Here is a 21,741-nt window from a genome sequence, read left to right as displayed (position 1 = left end):
CTCTGGCTTGCCACATTAAGCAGTCACTCCTAATAGCCTTCCATTAAAGCCCAGAAATTCACACTAAGTTGCCTGATAACCGGCAACAGCAAGAGAAAAGAACCCCTCGTGTATCCAAGACAGACACATTAATCAATAAAGGCAGCCACATGCTGAACTTGGCCTTGGTCTTAAAATCTTTCTCTCCCTGTTCAAGCAGCTCCTACTAAGGAACTAGAGCTGGCAGGGAGAGAGGACACCCCCCTGGCCAGCAGGCCTACAGAGCAGCCTGCAGTGTTTGCAGAATGAGACATGGTGATGGTTAACTGAATTTGATTTCTAAGGGATGGCTGGTCCCTTAGATGGGTAGATGGCTTTGAGGTTCAGCAGACCCGGGATCGAAGCTGGCAGACTCCGAGTGAAGGAGACCAAATACTTAGGGTGTGCTCACCACGTGCCAGCACTGCCCTAGTTTCATCATATACTCCTTAATGTAATCCACACAGCCCTGTGAAGTGGGTACTATCCACACCTCCAATTTACAGATGAGGACACCAAAGCAGAGTGGTTGCCCGACTTGCCAAAAGCCTGAGGTTTGAGCCCAGATTAGCTCTAGGCCTGTGTTTTTAACCTCTGGGATAGAAGCTTCCAAGCTCAGAGTCCATCAGGCTTGCCTGGAGGGCTTGTTAAAACACAGATAGTTTGGCCCCTCTCCAGAGTCTTCATTCTGAAAAGCGTGAGTGGGGCCTGAGAACCTGCATTGCTAACAAGTTCCCAGGTGATGCTGCTGGTCCAGGAACCACACTTGGAGAACCACTGCCCTATGGAAGCAAAACTACCTCTATAATGATAAGCCCACAGAACAGCTGTGCGAGATTCATGAGCCTACAGAGGAAAAGCACTTAACACAGGTAGGGGGGTGTGTGTGGGTGAGTGTGTGTGTTCTTTGCGACCCCATGGACTGCAACCCGCCAGGCTCCTCTGTCCATGGGATTTGCCAGGCAAGAATAATGGAGTGGGTTGCCATTTCCTTCTCCATGGTACAGCACAAGAGGCCCGCAAATATTGCAGTTCTTCCCTCTGACTCATGCCAGCTCCATGAGCCAGCAGTGGGTGGGGTAGGCCTTCTGTCTTCCTGTTTCTAAAACTCTACCACATCCTCCCTTGTGAGCCTGGGGCAGCCATCACTCAATTCCAAGGAAAGAGCAACCCCCCAGCTCCTGTGCCCAACCTCTAAGTATGAAACCATGCTGTTCTGATGCATCAGCATGGATGAAATCTCAGCAGAGCCTCATGTGTGGATGCCAAAGCCAACAGGCCTGAATTCCACCCACAACCAAACTGGAAGAGGTATGCCCACTTGATTTTGTGTTTCTAAATATTAACATCGGAATTTTGCAAACTTTGCTTGTTCTTTTAAAAGGGCTGTTACGAAGGGGATGAGGGAGAGAGGAGTACAGGGTCTGGTTTACTTCAAGAATAACCTTCTCCTAGTTTGAGAACTTGTCCGTCTGGCAGGCCACTTTGTCTCCCTGCCCTGCCCCATCCAGTGACACTGGGAACCCCCGTCCCTGCCACCCTAGACCAGGGCCGCCTCTGAACTGGAGTAACCTAGGCCTGCTGGCCCAGGCCCAGACAGACAGCTCATTCGGGTCACTAGGATTCACACTTTAAAAGGAGGAACACGCTGATGAGATAAAAATAAAAACTGCTGAGTGCAGAGGAGGCTCACCATTCCTGGAGGGCAGCAGGCCCCAGGCAGGCGTGTGTGTGCTCTGTCTTGCCCTAGTGGTGGCCAACGGCCTTGTATGGACAAAAGGCAAGAGCCCAGCTCCTTGTGTGGGTTAAAATCTTTGCACTGAAATTCCAGATGGGTGGTCGGTTCGCTTGGGAATGGAAACATCCAGAAATGGTGCTGTCTCCCCCAGGACTCCCCAGTAACTACAACAGAAACACTACAAACAGCACTTAAAGCATGAACTTTAACAGAGAGAAGGGATTCCCTGGTGGCTCAGACGGTAAAGAGTCTGCCTGCAATGTGGGACACCCGGGTTCCATCCCTGGGTCAGAAAGATCCCCTGGAGAAGGAAACAGCAACCCACTCCAGTATTCTTGCCTGGAGAATCCCATGGACAGTGGAGCCTGGCAGGCTACAGTCCAGGGGGTCGCAGAGTTGGACACAACTGAGCGACTTCACTTTTTAACAGAGCGATCTTACAGAATTGTATACAAAATGTTCTCGTGTCAGATCTCAAAACCAAAAAAAAATGGTAGCTGAAGGCAGAAAAGGACAATGGAATGGAGATCAGCTGATCATTAAGTTTCAGGGCAGGGCTGTTCCCGCCACTTCCTTCCTTCCTAAAGACCACATCCAGGGACACATTTTAGATGCAAAGCTGCTCCAGAACTAGCTAATCGGAACTCTTCCGGAATCTATAGCCTACGGACATCTAGTAGGATTTCAAGCAGGTGACCTAACTTGCCACCTGTCTGGGCTGTAAAACGGACATTCCAGGTTCAGAAGTTCTAACCCAAATGGATGACATTCAGAATGCATCTACCTTTCACTTCAGTTTATCTTCCTAGCAAAGATATCATTCGATCTTTCTGCTCAAATCTCTCGCCTCTCAAGTGCTCCCTGGACATCTTGGGCAAAATTAGGAGTGTTACTCTTGTGCTTCCACAGCCCCTGCTCATACCCACTACAATTCTAACTACAGTGATGCATGATGCTTTTCGCCTCCACTGGAATCTGAGCTCCAAGAAGGCAGGAGTTGTCTGCCAGTCAGGACCTGCTGCTGCTAAGTCGCTTCAGTCATGTCCGACTCTGTGCAACCCCATAGACAGCAGCCCACTAGGCTCCTCTGTCCCTGGCACCCAGCATACCCTTAATAAACATGTGCCAAAGGAATGGTTCCTGCCTGGCCTCTCTCACAATTTTAGGAGAGCATACTAAAGTATCCTGTAATGGAAAAGCCCTATGAAAATGGAAAGTATTACAGTCTACAGTTTAAGTTATTAAGGTTGAAAGCTTTTTTTTTTTTTCTCCCAGTGGCAGAAGAATGCTATGAAAGACTCGACATCAAATGCTATAGTGATCATTACAGGCCCAGACGGCATCCTAGCAGCCTTTTGGCCTCACTCATAAGATGCTGAGTGATACAGCTTCTACGCCTGCACTGCCCAAGACAGCAGTCATGAGCCACATACTGCTCCTGGGCACTTGAAATGTGATGGTTATGAAGTGAGATGTGCTGCTAAGGGCAAAACACACTGGATTTCGAAGAGCACACAAAAAGAAGGTAAACTATTTCATTGGTAATTTTTATGTTAATTATGTACATAAATGTTGAATGTTACTATTTTGGATCTACTGGGTTAAATTAAAATTAATGCCACCTGTTCTTACTTTTTAAAAACTGTGCTCGCAGAAAATTAATGCCACGCTCCCACTTGTAGCACTGTATTTTGAGTCTGTGCTGTTTCTTGGATAGTCCACCAAGAACAGTTCTCTCCGACCCAGCCCTGGAACCTGAAGAGGTCTGCTCATTTTCTGGGATTCTTACGATAAAATTCTATTCTTTAGTTAGTGTCTCCATCCAGGGATACAGCCTTGTTATCACCCAGCCTTCAGCCAGGGTCCTGGAGCCAGAAACCCTCTCTGGGAGGGTCTGGGGCAGCCTGGCTGTCTCTAGACAGCAGCCTGCATGTCGTCTGGGCTTGAATGCACATGGACCGGCGTGTGAGTGGAGGATGCCACGGCCTCAATTCAGCCCATCTTGGCAGTATGAGCTCATTGTACTGGAGGATTTCTGCTCTTATTTAGGTCAGTGGCCCCATTACCCCAGAGTCTGAGAAAGAGTTTCTATGGAATTTTGTTTTTACACTCTTTGCTATCCTTGTCGTGTCTTTGCAGAAAATGCCACTTTGCAGGTGTTAAACCTATAAAAAATAGCTGGAAAACTGGTTTCCAAGTGCTATATACTCTGCCATCCTGATAAAATCGCCTGCTCACTTCGGGAATTTGTTAACCATTTTCAAAAGTGAAACATGTGAAAGCCACGTCATGTGGGGGAAAAGAGTCACTTTATATGCTTTCCACCTGCAGCTCAGTTTTCTAAATCAAACTTGAGACAAACGCCTTCACACTTCCCCACACAGCACTGGAACCCAGAATCAAAGAGCCACATTGCCCATGAAACTTGAACCCCCTTGCAGAGCTCAAGAGAGGCCAGAAATATTCTGCAGGCCACTCCCCACCTCCCATGTGAAATATAAGACATGTCTTCCTAATTTGCAAGATAATCATGGGGCAGTGACTTACATACGATACAGTTTTCAAAGGAGAGGAGTCTTTGGAGTCCAAGACTGTTAATTTCTTCCCATTGTTTATCTCCCAAGAGCCCAGGAGTGAGTGACAGAAGCTCACACCGCCCCCACGCGTTCTCGGCTTTCGTTCCTGATGAAACGTGATGTCTGTGTGTCGTGTTCAGCTGCCATCCCTCTCCCCTACCCACCTTGCACTGCCTTGAGGGCCAGGACACCAGGCACAGCTAACCCTTTCCCTGCTGAGAATCAGCATAGTTGAGAGCCAGAGAGGTAACTTGTGTATACAGGCCACTGGTGGGAACAGAAATGAGCTTGAACCACTGTTCCTGGCTTTATGTACAGCGAACCTTCCACCCAGTCAATAGCCATTCCAAGATGGTCTTGCCACCAGTTCCTGAGATTAAAGAGCCACGACTCATTCATCGGTACACCTACAGTGTCCAGCATGGGTTCTGGTGCCCAGGAAGGTATCAATAGACATTTGCTGATGCTGAAGCTCCATTACTTTGGTCACCTGATGTGAAGAGCCAACTTATTGGCTCCAGACCAAAATGAGTGGGAAGAGGAAAAGGGACAGAGAGTGGAGACTCATTCTAGGATGATGGGCAACAGGCATCAGAGCTTTAAAATATGCAGACTCTTTGACCCAACAGCAACCTACAGGTAACCAAGAGTGTGCTTAAATATGTATGCTTAGTACAGAGTTGTTTAAAATATATATTTTTAAAAGGAAAAGCTTAAATGCCAAACAACAAAGGCTAAATGGGAATAACAAGAGTACCTATCTCACAGCACTGTGTGATGATAAAGTGAGTTAACAGAACAGAGCTCAGAATAGTGCCCAGCACAAAGCAAGTTCTATACAAATCCTACTCATGGTCATCCTTATCCTGGCTGCTGCCATCCTTAGATGAATTATGATGCCTTTATGTAATACAGCTATTTCACTACTAAAAAGAGCATTTAATAACATGAGGGAAAGACTGAAACAATACTGAGGGGGGAAAAAGTGCTTTATAAGACTGTACATCAGCATGATCCCAATTTCATACAAATAAACATTCATTCATGAACAAAAGAAATGGAGATCGGAGGTGTATTTGCCAAGATGCTCAGAACAGTTCATACAAATGGTGGTATTAAGGTGGTATTTTTCTTTATTATTTATGCTTTTCTGACTCCTCTAAATTTTCATAGTAAAATGTACTCATTTTGTGAGATTTTTTTCAAATTAAAAACTGAGAGAGTGGTTAACTTTTGGCCCACTGCCTAATTTTCCTTAAACCAATTGGCTGGTTTTCTTCAGCTCCTGCAGAGGAGGGTCCACAGTCTATTTTTATTGCCATGTTCCCATCCCACTACAGATAATGGGTACTCCCAGGAGGCAGCTTTTTAAGGTGAGGACACAGTCTTTCTAGAACAGCTAATTACCTCTCAGCTTTTCAGTTGCATCTGAAAGAGAACCAGATTTTTAAAAACACCAGCCTCTCCCTCATCGGAGTCTTGGCGAAAAGATGAGCCACACTGGCTGGGTATTAATTTAGAATTTCTGGTGGTTTTGTGCTTTCCTCTGCTCATCTGTTAGAAAGGGGGAAGACGCGGAAGGAAACCGACTATAGAACGGTAACAGCGGCTGCACAGCACAGCCTCGACCCGTGGTGCTTCCCTGAACTGCTTCCTGCCCAGGTGCAGCCCGCCCTCGGACTGCCCCAGACCTTGTTGAAGTGTCCACACTTCAAAGGCACTGTGCAGAGCCCAGCCCTTCCACCAGGAGCTGCACCATGCCAAGCATCGACTGCCCTACATTCTGCCTGGTCTCCCAGCCTGCCAATCTTCCTTCTCTGGGAATTGCAGTTGTATAACCAAAATCCAATATCTGTCCCATGTGCCAAGAGTGACCATCAGCATGTCCAGCCCCGCTGGAGAGTGGAGTCAGGGAGCCTGGCAAGTGGTCCACCCAGGGCAAGCACAAAAAGACAGGAAGGACACTGCAGGATCACCACCACCACGCCGTGTATGAGAGGGCACTGGGATGGCCGTCCTGCTTTAGATACTGAAGGGAACCTGGGCCAGTACAACATAAGGTTCAAGAACTGGGCTTGAAGGAAGCTCTGGGTTCAAATCTCAGCTCCACTTACAAGCCACATGATCTTAGGCTCCTACTAGTCTTTCTAAGTCCCAGAGTCCAAGGCTACAAAATGGGGCTAGTGGTGGTCTCACCTCGTAGAACCTGCTGCTGCTGCTGCTAAGTCGCTTCAGTCGGGTCCGACTCTGTGCGACCCCATAGATAGCAGCCCACCAGGCTCCACCGTCCCTGGGATTCTCCAGGCAAGAACACTGGAGTGGGTTGCCATTTCCTTCTCCAATGCATGAAAGTGAAAAGTGAAAGGGAAGTCACTCAGTCGTGTCCGACTAGTAGCAACTCCATGGACTGCAGCCTACCAAGCTCCTCTGTCCATGTGATTTTTCCAGGCAAGAGTACTGGAGTACTTGCCATTGCCTTCGCCTCGTAGAGCCTACTGGTGGTTAAACTTAAAGGCACTTAAAGCTGGATCATCCAACAAAGGCTAATTTCATTTAAAAGACAGCCTGCACAGCACCTGAGTCCAGCTGAGAGGAATCCGGTCTGCCACAAAGCCTCTGTCGCTTAGAAGCAGCCTGTGCTGCTGTCCATTTCCTGTGGGCACCCTCTGCAGCTGGATGCCACCAGCCTCTGTGTGGAGGCTCCAGGCATGCTTGGCACAGGCGAGTAAACAGAACAAGAAACCCAAGTCCCACAGAAAACAAACAATGCCTTCCAGGCAAGACCCTGGCCAGGGAATCCCATGAAGAGGCCCCAGCTGGAATCCCAGGCTGTTGGCAGGACTTCAGGCCTCTAAAGTCTTTAGGGGAGAGAATTCCACACAAGGATGGACCTGGAATGATGTATTCTGAAGACTTTTCTATTCTGAGCTCACATTTCTCAGCTCTCACATCGACTCTCATCTAGCCCCCTCTGTACATACAGACAAGGAGACACTGCTCTCCTGCAAGTCAAGTCCTTTTATGTGGAGTCCTCGAGCAGAGGATTTTTTGAATCTCAAATCACCTGGTAAAATGCAGATTCTGAGTCTCTGGGTCTGGGGTGGGGGCCTCAGACTCTGCGTTCATGACAAACTCTCAGGTGATGCCAATGCTGTTGGCCTAGTGTCTAGAAGGCTTTGACTGAGAATCCTAAAGGATGCCTGAGATGGCAAAAGGGCTGCTGAAGCAGGATGGACCAGGACTCAATCCTGGCTCAGGCTTCATACAGCAAGAGCCAGTCAGAGAGTTTCTCATCTCTACAACCTGGAAATTGATGCTTTTGAGCTGTGGTGCTGGAGAAGACTCTTGAGAGTCCCTTGGACAGCAAGATCAAACTAGTCAATCCTAAAGGAAATCAACCCTGAATGTTCATTGGAGGGACTGATGCTGAAGCTCCAATACTTTGGCCACCTGATGCAAAGGGCTGACTCGTTGGAAAAGACCCTGATTCTGGGAAAGACTGAGGCAGGAGGAGAAGGAGGTAACAAAGGATGAGATGGATGGATGGTAACATTGACTTCAATGGACATGAGTTTGAGCAAACCCCGGAGACTGGCATGCTACAGTCCACGGGGTCGAAAAGAACACAACATAGCAACTGAACAACAACAAACTGCTTTCTAGACTTTGGGTGTAAATGCACATGTAGGTTTCGGAAAATACCTCATGAGAAGGTGCACAGTGGAGGCTGACAAGAGATAAAGGGCAGGTCAGGGAAAGGCTGGAAGGCGGGAAAGAAGACAAATCCCTTTTTTATCACTGGGGAAGGGAATGTTACACACTGTGGATTGCACATGCATTTATCCTCAGAGAAACTCCAGTGGGGGGACGGATGAGGAAACAGAGGCTCACACAGGAAATGCAACGTGCCTTGTGTCGCTCAGCTAATAGTTATCAGAGGCAAGATCTGAACCCAGGCCAGGCCTTTCCGGCTCCAAACTGCAAGCACTTTACTCCACACCCTGTTGTTAAAAAGATGCCGGGACCATTCATGCAACTTCTCCCAAAGTTAATACCTTATGAAACACTGCGTAATTATCTAAATCAGGGCCTTAAGTGACCCAATACTATTACCTTAACTTTTAACTATAGTACTTTACAGACCATATTCACGTTTTGCCAAGTGTCCACTAAGGTTCCTTCCCACTCCAGTTGAGGAGCCCACAATGCATCATGCCCCTTGGGTCCACTCCAACCTGTGACAGTCTTTATCTTTCGTGACTCTGACAGATTTAAGAGTACTGGCCGGTTATCTGTAGAAAGTCTCTCAATTCGGGTTTGTTCATTGTTTCCTTGTGATTAAATTCGGATCATGCATTTCGGTAAAAATGCCACAGAACTGAGGTTGTACCCTTCTAGGGGGAACGTCGTATCAGAAGATACTCGGGGCTGCTGTGTCCCACATGGCGCCGTCTGCACGTGTTCCCACTGCAAAGTTACCGCTTTCCCCTTTGCTACGAATAACCACCCAAGAGGAGTTACCTGGAGACGGCCCAAATGTCTGAACGGGTGATTCTGGGGCAGGCTCATGTTCAAGGGCTGCGGGGCTGGAGGAGCCGTGAGGAGAGCCAGACAGAACTCAAGAAACGGAGTACATGTTTGACCACCAGCTGGCACAACAGACAAAAACATCCAACAACAGCCTCAGGCATGAATCCAGCTTGGGAAATCTGGTAATCTCAGTAACAAAACAACAATCCAAAAACATAAACCAAAAACACCCTCAGTGTCAACCTCCCAGCAGGACTGTTCTGAAGGGCAAATCCAACACTCATGGCATCTGACCTAGAAAAGGCAAAGTGCAGGCAATGATTCCCAAAAGCGAGTATTTCTTTCTAGAACTGAGCTCTTACTCTGGAGCAAAACTGGGCTCGCTTAAGGAAATATGATGCTGGAAAAACAAACAAACCACAAATCGTATAAAACAGCACCAAGAACTCAAGATTTACAAGGTGATAAACAACGGCTGTCATTTATAAACACCTGCGGAGGCCCAGGTGCTCCGTGTGCCATGTGTTGGGGCAGGTCCTGTGACAGCCCTGTACAGGTGAGGGGCGTTCATCACAGTCCCCTGGGTTCTGGTCCTTCTGATGCGCATAGCTCCCGTCCCCAGGGGAAGTTTCCCTCTCCTTTCTGGGTTCTGGGGGTACCATGGCTTCGAGACAGAGGGTATGAGTCCCAGTTTAGGGAAGCAACAGCTGAGACTCAGACAGGATGCCATCACCCAACCAGGAGAGGGAAAATGGGGATCTGAACCAGGCCTATCCAATGACAGGCTGTCTCTCTACCTCTGTTTTTTCCCCAAAGTCTCTGCAAAACTGGTCCAGAGTCCTGGAAATTTCAGGAGTCATGGAGTTATTAACCCCAAACATTACTATTAATTATTACTTACTATTAATCCCAAGCATGAGGCCTCCCTTCCTATAACCAAAATGTCCCCCCATCTCTCAGCAAGTCCCCATCCTCCTCGCTTCCTTCCAAGGGCCATGCCAGTAATCAGAAAAGCTTAGGAGATTCCCTGGTAGCTCAGATGATAAAGAATCTGCCTGCAATGCAGGAGCCCCAGATTCTATCCCTGGATCGGGAAGATCCCCTGGAGGAGGGCATGGCAACCTACTCCAGTATTCTTGCCTAGAGAATCCCATGGAGAGAGGAGCCTGGTCGGCTACAGTCCATGAGGTCTCAAAGAGTCAGACTGAGTAACACTTTCTTTCAAAATTCTAAAGGGAGGGGATGATGAGCTTTTAGTAACAATGATAATAATGATAACCCCTCCTTCCTAGAAAATCCTTATCATTCAGATAGCCCTTGCACTGGAAAACCAAGGCAACTCAGTTTCCTGATACCCAGTGAAAAACTGGTGAGGCACACTACCCAGATAAATGGGTCTGAGGCAGAATATGCTGCGTGTGGACAACACACTATACCTTTTGGAAAAGTTTCTTAAAGATTTCTCAGAGAAAAGAGAGCTCCCATCCTCTGAGAACAAGCCTGCATTTCTGGGCAGGAATGTCAGTCAAAGATACCATACAAAGCTGTGTGTCCTGAGACTCTCATTGATGTATAAGGTGCTCCTCTGCTTTGGAGCAACAGCAAGGAGGCTCCCCCTGCCTGCCCACCGGCCCCGCTCCCCGGTCCTGTGGTCCTTCCCCTCATAGAGAGAGCTCCCAGCGCAGCCAGCAGGGCACTCTCATTCTACCAGCCTCCCTATCAGACCACACGGCAATAGGAAGTCAGTGGAAGGGGGGTGGTGGGCTCCACCCAAGTGACCATGAGCACGCACTTAGGAAAATGTGTCTGACTGGGGCCTCTAGGAAAGAGACAATCATGACCAGAGCACTCATCGATTTTATAGCCCTGCCTTAATGAAACACAGCATCCAGCGTGCTCCCACACAGAAGGGATGCAGGATGTCTAATCTTGTAAAGCCTCCTTTTTATCTTCAGGGAAGAAGGTCCTTGACATCACCGCATTCAAGTGCTCTGCACTTTGTGGGCAGACCCAGAGAGTCTCCCGCTCACCATTGCACATTTTGTCAGAGGTCTTTAACTAAAATTGGAAAAGACATCACAAACTCAGTTCATAAAGGCATCAGGACTTAGAGGATGGCTTTCTCAGCTTCTTTTGTGAGTCATTAAGAGGGGAAGCATTTTTCAGATCCACCCCTAATCTCACGGTGAGGAGCAAGTAACAGCATCCCATCAGGGAAGCTGGGTACCAAGCCTGGCTCTGACCCAGGTGCCATGGGTCAGGGCAGCTCTGGGTCACCTCTTAGCTCTCATGAGCAAATCACATGTCTCCCCCTGCCCTCCTCTCGCCTCAAAGTCTGTCAGGCCTCAGTGTCCCTCCAACAAGCCAGCCCTGTTAGCCCTCCCATCTCACACTGCACACAAACAGGATGACTGCTTAGAGTACTTGGAAAGGGGCCCTGCACCTTGAGCGTCACTGTATCACCAGGACTGGTCAGATTCCTGCAGAGCGGGCACTCAGTAACACCTGATCACTGAAGGAATATAGACACGGGCAAAAGAAGAAACGAGTCAGCAAGACACTGCATCAGGAGTCCCATTTGGGGCATTAGGAAGGATTAGCTTCAAAAGAAAGTTTAGCTGTCTCCAGGGGCGTGAGTATTCATGTTGAGTAACTGGAGACCAGGTAAAGATACACCCAAATCACCAATGGAATCAACTAACAAATCCTGGCCACACAGGGAAACATGGATTTCTGATAATGTGCCCACATTTTAAAAATGTGTACTTCTGAGCTAAAGAGTTAGGTGAGCTAGGATGAGGAGGGCTGATTTAGGACCCAATGCAACCTCTCTCTTTCACTTCTCTCATGGTTGTCATTGCAGTTGTTCAATCGCTAAGTTGTGTCCAACTCTCTGCGACCCCATGAACTACAGCACGCCAGGCTTTCCTCTCCTTCACGATCTCCTGGAGTTTGCTCAAACTCACGTCCATTGAGTCAGTGATGCCATCCAGCCATCTCATCCTCTGTCGCCCCCTTCTCCTCCTGCCCTCAGTCTTTCCCAGCATTCTTCCCAGGCCAGGCCAGATGTAGCCGGGGACCCCACCACCCAGCACTACGTGCATTGTCCACCCTGCTGTTCACTTGACCCAGAAACACCTAGGAGTCTGTTAGGGATTCTGACCACAGGCTGGCATCCCATGCTCAGTCAGACTCACTCAGACTGGAATCTGCATCTAAAAAGATGCCCAGGTGGCCCTTCAGCAGAGGGTCACTGAGGATGGCTGCTCTGGCAAGAACTAACAATCACTTAGAGGCTGTCCCATTTTCCATCCCTGGGCTAGGATAGTATCCCTGGAAAGCCACATAGGGGCTCTTCCCATGAGAATAAGATCTTAACTGAGTCTTCACAAGCTCTGGGGGATGTGATTCAGACGTATGTTTTGATGCAGGGGAAATGCAGAGGTAACAAGCTGCACAGAGAAGGTGGCGGCAGGAGGGGCCAGGCCTGGAGAAGCCCTGTCAGGCGCCCCTGCCCCAGGGGATACTCACCTTGGAGGGGGCCACAGGAATGGACAGAGAGGCAGGTCGAAAGAACTACGGGGGTGAAAATCGTCGACTTGAAAACTGTACCTCAGGTTGGAGCTGGCATTCATTCACTGATGCATTCACTCTCTCATTCATCATTCCAGGATTGCTTCCCTCAACATGTAGTTAACATGCCTGGACCTGGATCGGACCCTAAAAAATGAATCTGGCTCCACATGCACCCAAGTTGTTGCCAAGGAGGACCTCAGGGCCTAGAAATCATGCCCAATCAATGATGTCCACTGTAGACATCTTCATCTTCCTACATGGAATCAGAAACCTGAAGGTCCCTCATATATGAACTCAGATCTTTTCTTGACCTCAAAACAGAAATAGCCACAGTTCTTCTGGAACGAAAAGGATTCAAAACATGAAGTTCAAAGGCCACCCAAAATAAATCCAGGACTGGAAGTCTCAGGATTGGTGGGGGCTGCTTGGCCCAAAGGACTCAGGTGGAGCCAGAGGTTCTGGGCGAAATTCTCCAACCCCCTCCATGCTGTGTCCAGGCTTAATTTTCCTGTCAGCTCTCCCCAGCGCTGTGATATGGCCCTAAAGGGCACCTTAGAGGGAGATGATGATTATTTGGGAAAACAACCTTAAGAACAGTGTACCAGGATGAGCGAAGCTGCTCTGCTACTGGGTCATCCACTCAGTGTTGGCCTGGATTCCTAAGTTCCTCCTAGAAAACACAGCCCTGGGCTCATGTTAACAAGACTGCTCCTTATGGAACATGAAACAATATCCCACAATGTCCAAAGGCAAGGCTTTCTAGACGCTGCAGCCCCTGAAACTTTTCTAGACACTCTCTACTAGGAGAGGGAATCTGCCACCTCCATCAACACATGAAAAATCCAGAGTTTCATTTGGTCTTCTTGCCCCTCCTCTGTTCGTCCCTCTGCCCTTGGCGTAACTCCGCACCTCTTGGTGGCCTCTCAAGGCCTACTTGAAGGGGTCCCTTTCTTCCTGCCCAGCCTTATTGCTCCCTATTTCCCCTGAGACTTTCTCTCTGTACTCCAGCCATACTTTGTCTTCTTACTCTACACCCCTGCACTTTCCTCCTCTCAGGAGCTCTGGGCCTCTTCCCCGTCTAACTTCTCCTGGTGGGCACTTCGGATCTTGGCGTTTATCATCAGCTCTTCCAGGACCCTTTCTTGACACCCAATTCACCCCAAGACTCACTAGCATCCCTGCTGCTAACTTCAAACTCTTGTGTCCTGCTTGCTTCCTGCACTGGACCAGGAGTTTCTTCGGAGAAGGGATGGGGTCAGGGCCAGGCAGAGCCAGGCTGTAACTATCTGGAGAGGGAGAGCGAAAGGCCCGGGCCCCACAGTCCCTCCGCAGGTGCCCTCCCTCCAGCAACCTGAGCCCCATGAGGGAAAGTAAGGGACAAAAGGGATCCTGGGCCACAGCCTTCCATTCCCACCCAGGGCATCAGGGCATCACTCATCCTCAGGGAGAATATGCAGACCAACCAGCCCCTAACCTCTGGACAGGGAAGAAGTAATTCCTCCCACACATGTTTTTTGTTTCTTGATCCAGAAGGTCTCAACTTTTATTCATGGAAACACAACACAGTTCTACTACTGGCCCAAGGAGTATCGTTTCTACTCTTAGATTTTAATACCAATTTTTTTTTTTTTTACTATAAGGGGGCTTGGGTTATATGACAGTCTCTGACTTTAGTAAACCAGCCTGCCTAGTATCACCTAGTGCTGAGATGCAGGCCTGGCATGATTCTCCCACTCAAGTCCCACATTTGTTCCCTTTGTGATGATACTGCAAGCTCTATACTCCTGACTTTTTTCTCTCAGCATGTACAAGCCAATTATTGCACTTCACTTTAATGAAAGAGCAATAAGGAATACACACACAGAGAAATGGTCATCATCAGTGCCCTGAAAATCAGAGACAAAGGAAGGTGTCAGCTACCCCAGAGAAGACAAGTGGGCAGAATCTGCTGCCTGTTCGTTCTGGTCACATGGGTCTTCCCTCTGCTGCTGCTCAGAAATGCCTCTTGCAGAGTTTTTCCCTCGAGTCACATGATACAAGGGGTTCACTGCATCTGTTCTTTGGCTTTGTTCCCTTTTAACAATAATTTGTGGTTTATGTGCTTTTACACAACACAGATTAGCTGGCAGGGGATGCGTCACTGCTTGCACACAGCGTTTAAAAATAAGTATCACATCTGCAATGCAAAACTCACGCGCTCTGCTTTTAGAAAAGGGTTGAAGATTGAAGGCAGGAGGAGAAGGGGATGACAGAGGATGAGATGGTTGGATGGCATCACCAACTCAATGAATATGAGTTTGAGTAAACTCAGGGATTTGGTGATGGACAGGGAGGCCTGGCGTGCTGCAGTCCATGGGGTTGCAAAGAGCTGGACATGACTGAGTGACTGAACTGAACTGAACTGAGAGACTTGGGTGCCCAGCACCTTCTTGTCCATGCAACTCAGCCCCACGTGCCTGTGCAGAGCCGGCAGAGACAAGGCATTTTAACCTGCAGGCTTCTGATAACCTGGAAGAGTCTCAGTGCCCTGAACCTTGACCTCCCCAACCCACCCATACATCCTCAAGGGCATGGGGCAGGGGTCACAAACAGCCTCAGGATCCTGTATTCCCAAGCCAGAAAAGGCTGTGTTCTCTGGCTACAAACTGTCCCTAGGATAAGCTCCCTCAGACTAACAAAAAAGTGCAACCTTGAGTCACAAAATGAAGCACGTCTGGTTAGAGACCCAGCACTGGCATCTGGGATGGTTTTAAGTGCCCAGATCTACACCTCCTGGGATAGTGCACTAGACCAGGCAGTGGGTCATTAGGTCAATGTCACTAGTCATTCCCAGTCTGAGCGCTTGTCGCTTTCCTTCAGTGTGGGCTCAAGTCTCATGTGGAAGGTGAATGACAGCCAGCCCCCGCTAGGGCCACCTTTGTCTCGGTATAACAGAGGAGGGGGACTCAGCAGGCCAGGTGACAGCTGTCTCCGGGCTCCTCCACCCCCATCTCTCCAGTGTGCAATATTCACCCTCACCCACGCTTACCTACAGCTGTGCCAGGAAGGTTCCACCCGCAGCAGGGGCTCTAGGCTGAAACAGTGGGTTTTAGATTCTCAATCAGACCCATCTCAGCCTGGCTGACTTTGGGGTCCCGACTCCTTATCCTATGAACTCACTCTTGTCGGTCCAACCACGCACTTAATTTGAGGACCAACAACCCAGCTGCCCCAGGTAATGAGCTCTGGCACACACCAACTCTTCTCAGAGACTGTTTCCTTGACAAGCCACGGGCACTTCGTGACTTGGTGCTGCCAGGGTTATTTCCCTGCGTGGCCTGGTTTTAGACCACCCAGCCCAAACAAGGAACGGGCTCCTGTGTAAAACCAAATGTGGAAATTGTTTCAAGTTCAGAGACCTCTTGAGCATTCTTCTGGGGAAGAGGTCAATGACCAGTAATGACTTCAGGGAAGACGGCTGGCAAAAGACCAAAATGAGGAAGCTGGAGCACTGGCGGGGGACTGGGGGGCGGGGAGGTGGGCTCAGGTCACGCTCCCGGCTGGCCTTGATCAACCCCAGGGGGCAGGGACCAGGAAGGACGGGTGGGCACCTGAAGGTGGGCTTCTCTCTAAAAATAATGGGGATGATCAAGCCACAGGCTTCATCCCCGACTCTCTCACTTTCAAAGAGCTAGCTGTTTTACAACTGTACTCGGATGAGAGTTATTTTTACGTGCCAGGCTTCCATTAGGTATCAGACTCAGAGGACTAAAATAAACCTCAAAGAACAAAGGAGGCTGGTGGAAGGGGCCAGGTGCTTTCCCGCCTGCCAGACTGTGAAGGCCACCCTGTGTGCTGGTCGCTGTTCCCATCATGTCACCTTCAAAAGTAATCCTGGGCTTAAGGATGAAATCATGCACAGCCTTTGAAAAACCAAGCAAGGATCATTTCTCGGTCAGGATCAGATTGATATTTTCTTTTAACTTTTTATTTTATATTGGGGTATAGCCGATTAACAATGCTGTGATAGTTTCAGGTAGAGAGCAAAGGGACTCAGCCACATATCTCCATTCTCCCCAAACTCCCCTTCCATCCAGTCTGCCACACAACATTGAGCAGAGTTCCATGTGCTATATAGTAGGTCCTCGTTGTTTATCCATTTAAAATAATAATATAGCAGTGTGTACATGTCCATTCCAAACTCCCTAACTACCCCTTCCCCCCATCCTTCTCCCCAGCAACCATAAGTTCATTCTCTGAGAGTCTCTTCCTGTTTTGTAAGTTCATTTGTATCATTTCTTAGATTCCACGTATAAAGGATGTCATGCAATATTTCTTCTTCACTGATCGATTTTTGTCTGAGTATGTCACAGGAATAGAGAGTGGAAGATGGATGCCAAGGCTATTCTAAGGGTCACCTGAGCTAAAAATAGTGGTCAGCATGGACTGTGGGTTTCCTGTGTGCACCTCTCACCTACATGTCATCAAAACCAAGGGGGTGCCTGCTGCTTTCATTTTATGGATGGGGAAACTGAGGCACAGAAAGGTTATGGAAGTTTCCCAAACTGTCAGACACAGCTAGCCTGGGGTACAGGACATGAACCAAGTCTAATCGCAGACCTCTACTCCTATCCAGGGTTAAATAACCTCAGGAAGGAAACGTGGGTAGGTCATTTTGCGCAAGCCTTCTTTCTCGGTCATTTTGGGGAGTGCACTTTTTTTTCTTAATCCCTAAAGCACCTATGTTGACTGGAGCTCTTAACTCAGGGCAAGTACTCAGTAAAGACTGACTGGCTGGATTTCAAGATTCAAGATTCTCACATTTTCACATTAACCTCCAAAAGTTAATACAACCAAATAACTCCAAAAAGATTTAGGGAAATTAATGTCTGCTGATAACATAAAGAAGTTCAATTTATCTGCACATTTAATAATAACATCAGTCTTAATATTTCAAGACTAAATAAAACTATTCATGGATTTTATTTTTGCTAGGATTTGATATTTAAAACAACAACAACATAGTTTTCAACCAGAGAAACGTTCCAGGCTTCACATTTTAGACTACCACTCATCTTGAAATTTCTATAAACTGGGTTAAGGAATCGGCAAATATAGGTTGGAGAAGCACATCATGCCAGGCACTGGGCTAGGTGCCCCCTCACGACCCTGCAGTGTGCTGTTCACTGAAACCTCACTCGCTGGCAGGGTGATGGGAATGGTCAGAAACCCACTTCCTCCTGCAGAGGCCAGAGTGAAGGGCAGGAACGTCTCAACGGCACTGGTCACTACATCAGACTATTCAAGATGCCTGACATCTGTCAAATCAAACCCACTACATGATGCTCAATTTGTCATGCCTTAAACAGATACTTCTATAATGTGGAAGTCAGTATTGGATAACGAGTTGCTGTGAAGCATTTCTAAATATGAAATTACTTAAATCCTTGATAACCTTTGGCATTTTCATAGTAAAACATCAGAAGTAACTAATGGGCCTCATAAGCATTCATCTACTCGTTTTCCAAATACATTTAAAAATAAATGTCTATAAATAGCCATCCATCTACACATTTCAGAGCTCAGTTTTTTAAATGCAAACCACTTATTTCAGCAGATGACTAGGAACCAGGACACAAAGAAAGGGATGCAGAATTAACTTTCAACTATTGACTGGAGAACTCATCTGAGCAAAGGCAAAGTCCTGATGGAAATTTTGCTTTTTTTTTTTTTTTAACTGAAGCTGATTATTGATCTGCAAGGAGGTCAAGCCAGTAAATCCTAAAGGAAATCAATCCTTAATATTCACAGGAAGGACTGATGTTGAAGCTTCAATCCTTTGGCCACCTGATGCGAAGAGCCGACTCACTGGAAAAGACCCTGATGCTGGGAAAGATTGAAGGCAGGAGGAGAAGGGGACGACAGAGGATGAGATGGTTGGATGGCATCACCAACTGGATAGACATGAATCGGACAAGCTCTGGGAGATGGTGAAGGATAGGGAAGCCTGGCATGCTGCAGGCCATGGGGTCGCAGAGTTGGATACAACTGAGTGATGGAACAATAAACCGATACACAGCCCATGGGATCACAGGGCTCTCCATTCTCGCAGGACCTGGATGACAGTCACCCAGCTCGTCTGTCTCAGTTGCAGTCAAAAAGCTGCTGGTTGTGGCATCCTACCTCTCAACAGAGTGGTGGGAATCGAAAGCCATTACCAGACCATCCAGACTGACACCAGCACAGTGCTGGCAGGTGCCAGACACACGAGAAGACTGATAAAATGACATCATTATAACGACAGATGGCGGGGAGAACAGGAAGTGCCTCCTCTTACTCATTTCTAGCCTCATCCTCAAATACAATCATTTTTCCTATGTGCGTGTATACTTAGTTGCTAACTCATGCCTGACTTTTTGTGACCCCATGGACTATAGCCTACTAGGCTCCTCTGTCCATGGGATTTCCCAAGCAAGAATACTGGAGTGGGTTGCAATTTCCTTCTCAAGGGGGTTTTTCTGACCCAGGGATTGAACCCATGTCTCCTGTGTCTCCTGCATTGGCAGGCAGATTCTTTACCAGAGTCACCTGGGAAGCCCAGTTTGTTTTTTTGGTTTGTTTTTTTTTTTTTGCTATATTGACTATCAAAAAAAATACATGTTCTAAAAATCCTGTAGTAAAAATAACAGGGCTGACAAAAATAAAAAGAGACAGACCGTTCAAGCCTGATGCAAATTTGTACCCAGAAATTAACAAAGCAAGTAACAATTACAAGTTAAAAATTAGGAGCACAGTTAGAAACAAGTAAAATTATGAAAAAGTAGAGAATTGGGACTAGCAGATAGATATTTGTACATCCATGTTCCTAGAGGCATTATTCATACAATAGCCAAAAGGTGGAAATGACCCAAGTGTCTACAGACAGATTAATGGATAAACAAAATGTGGTATATACATAGAGAGGAATTTTCCTCAGTCATAAAAAGAAAGGAAATTTGGACAGATGCTACAGTACAAATGAACCTTAAGGACATGATGTTAAGTCAAACAAGCCGGTCACAACAGGACAAGTACTGTATGATTCCACTTATATGAGGTACGTAAGAGTAGTCAGATTCACAGAGATAGAAAAGATCACAATTGTTGCCAGGAGCTGGGGAGAAAAGGGAATGAGGAGTGAGTGAGTGATGAGTTTGTAGTTTCAATCTGGGCAGATAAAAAGCTTCTAGAGAGGCATGGTGGTGGCAGCTGCACAACATGAATGTTCTTAATGCCAGTATACTTAAAAATGATTAAAGTGGTAAATTTAATGTTATGTATATTTTACCACAATTTTAAAAATTAAAAAAAAAAGGAAAACCCACTTAAAATTCTTAAAGGTAAAGGTGGCTTGACGACAGAGGAGGCACAGAGGAATTGAGGCTGCTGAGTTGTAAGGACAAGGGCAAAATGCAGACAGTGCAGACGGAGCCATGCAAAATCAGAACACACAGACAAAAGGAACCAAGAACAAGGGAAACGGGTTCTGTGTGCTTCATTACCTTGCAGAGCTCTTCTGGATTCATGCACTGCTGCAAAATAGTAATACTCTGGGAACAACTGACTTCCACATTATACTGACATCATTCCCATATTTATAATCATAATACCATATGAGCTAACTGTCTTATAGAAATACACATTGCAGCTAAAATGTTTGGTATTTAACACTACCAATAATAGTTCCTAAGACTACTGAAAGAGTGGTTAGTGTACTAAACTTTAATCAGTCCAAATTTGGCATTTACTCTAGCCACGACAATGACCTTGCTTATACTTCCACCCACACAAGTACGTACCCATTCATCCTTATATGTACATTTATCTTGAGTTTTTTTTAATTGAACATCTTCAATTTTATATTTTTATTTTATCTTTAGTTACTTTTAATTGCTCACCTTGAATCATTTTACTTCCCTCAAATCAATGCAGACATCTTAATTTAGTCATAAAGGGGAAAACAGATAATTATTGAGTCCTACCAGTAGGCTGCTGCTATTTCAAAATTCAATAGGAGGATGTGGTAAAGCATCTTTGTTGTCTTTTTTTTTCCCCCAGGATGGTTGTGTGGAACTTTCCCAACCAGGAATGAAACGCATACCCCCTGCGCTGGAAGCATGGAGTCTTAACCGCTGGACCACCAGGGAAGCCCTTGTTATCTCTAATAAGGCTGTAGAACCCTCTCTGGAAGCCAGCGGATTCCGGTTGAAGGTCTAGAGTCAGTGCCAGAGGTGAGAAGGCGCTGCTTCTCCTCCTGGGAATCACAATTGGAATTTCAGACTGCTCCCACCTGGGATACACTTTCTGGGGGTCAGAGAGCCAATATGCCACAAAGCGCTTTCCCCATTGGCTGTTATCAACCTTAACTGTGAACCCAAAGGAAATAAGAGACTAGACTTTTGAGGAAGAGGAGGGCAAAAGACAGAAAGAAGGAAAATGGTGGAGAAGGGGAGGGCCCTGAGAGGTGCTGGGGTGAGGTCCAGGTGCTGAAAATTCTCGGCCACTTGGCCTCTGGGTCATGCAGAGCTAGGATTCCATGCTGCTGGTTTTCTACATCCACCAGGAAGGAACCAACCTACCAAGAAACAAAAATACATCCCTCGAAGGAAAAAGTGAAGGTAAATGCACTTCAAGTATCTATAACAGTCAGTTATACTTGTTCCAGCTGGTAAAGGAATATTCTGATTTATGTTATACACGTCTGTCCAAGGTAAAAGTTGTCTATGGAGCTTAAAAGAAACTTGATACAGAACACATGATCCCTGCAAAGCTTAATGACACACCAAACAAACACACTGCCATCAATACAAAGGGCACAAGGTGGAACATCAAGACTGCTTAGGAACTATGAGCAGCCACAAAGGCACGATTTTACTTCCTTGACAGGAGCCATCCCCCACCCATGATGCTGGTATCCTACCTGTGACCTTCACCAGCTGGAGAGAGCAGCACCTCCAGGGTGGCAGTGTGATGGACCACAGCCCATGGGAGTTAGGGCACGGGATCTGGGGATCCACACTCTCGCCATTGTTACATCGTGTCTGGCACAGGGCTGCTTGGTGACGGTGTGATCAATGAACTAATTCTTCAATCAGACAGCAAAAGCTGGCCACTCTTCCTCTAGCCTATTCCTGAGAGAAATTCTCGCTCACAGGCACCAAGAGACAGAGCAGCAGTACTGCTGCGATGACCCCACGCTGGAAACAGCCTGAATGTCCGTCAGTGGCAGAACAGACAAGTCAATTGTGGTGTGCCCACCACACACACAGTGATGCACAGTGGGGG

At 47.3% G+C, this 21,741-nt stretch overlaps 1 protein-coding gene and 1 long non-coding RNA gene across 5 annotated transcripts in view; one reads left to right on the top strand and one right to left on the bottom strand.

Moving 5' to 3' along the window:
* EEPD1 (endonuclease/exonuclease/phosphatase family domain containing 1) overlaps positions 1-21,741 on the bottom strand; it is a 176,073-nt gene that overhangs the window by 117,508 nt on the left and 36,824 nt on the right. The window lies entirely within an intron of this gene.
* On the top strand, positions 1,209-20,605 carry LOC138987623 (uncharacterized). Its single transcript, XR_011464007.1, has 3 exons — positions 1,209-1,329; positions 3,032-3,281; positions 20,515-20,605. It is a non-coding gene; the product is annotated as an uncharacterized lncRNA (long non-coding RNA).

The sequence above is a fragment of the Bos mutus genome, chromosome 4, assembly GCF_027580195.1.
Source record: "Bos mutus isolate GX-2022 chromosome 4, NWIPB_WYAK_1.1, whole genome shotgun sequence".
NCBI lineage: Eukaryota > Metazoa > Chordata > Mammalia > Artiodactyla > Bovidae > Bos > Bos mutus.
Note: the sequence above shows the minus strand (reverse complement) of the source record. Positions and strands in the feature narration are given on the sequence as shown.